The sequence below is a fragment of the Octopus bimaculoides genome, chromosome 2 (genome assembly GCF_001194135.2).
Source record: "Octopus bimaculoides isolate UCB-OBI-ISO-001 chromosome 2, ASM119413v2, whole genome shotgun sequence".
NCBI classification, from domain to species: domain Eukaryota; kingdom Metazoa; phylum Mollusca; class Cephalopoda; order Octopoda; family Octopodidae; genus Octopus; species Octopus bimaculoides.
In genome coordinates this window covers 93,059,039-93,062,051 of record NC_068982.1, presented here as the reverse complement: position 1 = coordinate 93,062,051, position 3,013 = coordinate 93,059,039, and the positions used below count along the sequence as shown (strand labels likewise).

Below are 3,013 nucleotides of genomic sequence, written 5' to 3'. Positions count from 1 at the left end.
GGGGGGGGGGGGCAAACACAGACACACACACACACACATATATATATATACGACGGGCTTCTTTCAGTTTCCGTCTACCAAATCCATTCACAAATCTTTGGTCGGCCCGAGGCTATAGCAGAAGACATTCACCCAAGGTACCACACAGTGGGGCTGAACCCAGAACCATGTGGTTGGTAAGCAAGTTACTTACCACAAAGCCACTCCTGCGCCTATATGTAAACATTTTTAATACACTTTTACAGATTTAATTTTATGTTTTATTATCGTGATTTAAATCAGCTTTTTTTTCTTTCAAATTCAAATTTCTAATCCCCTCTAATGTTGCAAAGAAATGATTATCTCCCTTGTATTAACGGCCTTTGCCATAAAATTTGCTTAGTTTTTGTATTTGTTTTGCATGATTCTTGATGTAAAATCGTGTATTAAAGTAAACATTGTCATACTTTTGGAAGGTCTGCCTGCTGACAAAACACTTGCACTTGTAATTTGCTTATTTCATTTTAATTAAACGACTGATTAATTAAATAATCAATCGATTAAGTAAGCGGTTTTTCAAAATCCTTTCGTCAAACTATGGTATTATCACTCTATGCTAGTTATACACTCATTCCTCGCTCTCTATTAACTTCTCAAAATGTAAATAGTATCTTCGTGTTTTGATGTCATGTATAAACCGTGTGTGTTTGTAATTTTAATTGGAGTTGTGTGGCTGTGTTTTTATCCCTGTGTGTAAGCGAGTTTTGTTGCCCTCATTGTTTGTATTGTTTTGGTTTCTACTTTCATTTTTACTATATGCACGCACATGCACATATAGCTACGTGTACATGTATTTCTTGTTGATGTAGTTGTTTTTGTTGATGTTATCTTTCTATTCTGATGATGGCAACAGCAATTTCCAAGGCGTAATGTTCGTTGATACCCATAGGGTTGAACTAGCTTACAGATTTGAAAATGTTTTAGATGAAATGAAACTTAGATTTAGGGTAATAGAAAAATTGAATATATCCATTAGATTCCTAATCAGTAGACTATACCCATCCAAGAAAACCTTTACGTGTCAATTACAAATGCAAGTTACGCAAGGAGCAAGATTGGGTGAATAGGTAGGGTGGGTAAATGGGGTCATTTTATTTTTGGAGAAAACTGTTTCACATTCAAGGCGGTGTGCGAAGGTGCATTGTCTTCACTTTGTCACAGTGCAGGGTGTTTTCATCGCGTCGTGTCTCACAAACTCTTCAGAACTGCCAAGTAAAATGTCTGGTTAACAGTTTGACGAGGAGGAACAAATACTGTGTGGACAATTCCTTTTGCATTGATGAAACAAATCAGCATCGTCTTGGCATTGGATTTCACTTGACACACTTTTTGGAGGCGTGGTGACATTCCGGATCGTAGCCGTAGCACCAGCTTTCGTAGCCAGCGATGACCGACGAAAAAGGTTCGGATTAGCTTCCAACTGTTCTTTCAGTTCACGATACGCATTCAGTCGTGACTGCTTTTGATTTTCCAGAGCAAGTGAGGCACAAATTTTGGGTACCCTTCGTACACTGAAATAAAGACGCCCATATGTATGAATGTATGTATTGCAAAATTCAGGTTTCTTTTGGGTACCTCTAGTATATTTATATGTATATGTATGTAAATATATGTGCGTGTCTTTATATATATATATATATATATGGGGGGGGGGTGATGTTTATAAGTGTGTATGTATAGGCACATGTACGTGTATATGTACGTATGTTTATATATGTTTGTATGTGTTTAATTAGTATAAAGTTGACGTATCATGGATAAGAACTTCGTTATGGAAACATAAAGTCCTGGGTTTGATTCCACTGCATGGCATGTTGGACAAATATTTTTTATCATAACCTCCATTCAACCTAACATTGTAAGTAAAATTGGTTTCGCAGAAACTGGTTAAAAGCCTATCTGATAGATTGAACCTGCAACTTCGTGAGTCAACTATGTTGCCCACAATGTCATATTGATTTCACCCGGGTATTAGGGTTGAGTAATATGTTAAGAAATATGTCTGTGGAATACTCGACTACTTGCAGGTGCTTCAGTTGATCGATCTGCTGCATACACATCATTGAAACCAACAGAGATGTATGTATGTATGTATGTATGTATGTATGTATGTGTGTATGTATGTATGTATGTATGTATGTATGTATGTATGTATAAATTCAGTTGGAGATTCCATCAGAAACGGAAAGAACCACAATTAAAGTAATCCAATATATCAAGTACATGACATATTAATATGGACTCTGAAAAATTCATCAGGGTAGAGCAGCTGTGGTAATCCTTGACTTAAATACATTTGTATTTAAGTGGGTTTAGACAAAGCTAATTGATTAGCATTTGTGGATGTGGCCAGTTGGTTGGTTGGTTGGTTGGTTGGTCGGTTGGTCGGTTGGTCAGTCGGTCGGTCGGTCGGTCGGCTAGTTGGTGAAAGGTTGAATTGTAAACATTATATGAATTAAAGTGAAGATAAATGTATAAAGTAAACTAATTAATTAATTGATAAATAAGAGGAAAAACAATACAAATATATTTATTTTCAGTCATTGGACTGCAGTCACACTGGAGAAGCGCTTTGAAGAGTTTTAGTCGAAAAATCAACCTCAGAACTTTTGGTTTTTCTTTTTAAAAACGGTATTTAATCTATCGCCTCTTCTGCTGAACCGCTAAGTAAACAAACCAACACGGGTTGTCAAGCGGGATGAGAGGCAAGCACAGACACAAAGATATTCCACGCACACACACACACACACACACACACACACATGTATATATACATATAGACATATACACACATATGATGGGCTTTCACGTAGTTTCTACCTTCCAAATTCACTCACAAAGCATTGGTTCGGAACTATAGCAGAAGATACTTGTCCAAGGTGCTGCGCAGTGGGACTGAGCCCGAAACCACGTGTTTGTAAATTGTAAATTTGGCTTCTTAAACCACACAACCATGTCTGCTCCTAAATAATAT

The 3,013-nt window shown here is 37.0% G+C and overlaps 1 protein-coding gene across 1 annotated transcript in view; it reads left to right on the top strand.

The window, feature by feature from the left end:
• The window catches only part of LOC106874265 (chitotriosidase-1), a 35,335-nt gene that overhangs the window by 11,607 nt on the left and 20,715 nt on the right, over positions 1-3,013 (top strand). The window lies entirely within an intron of this gene.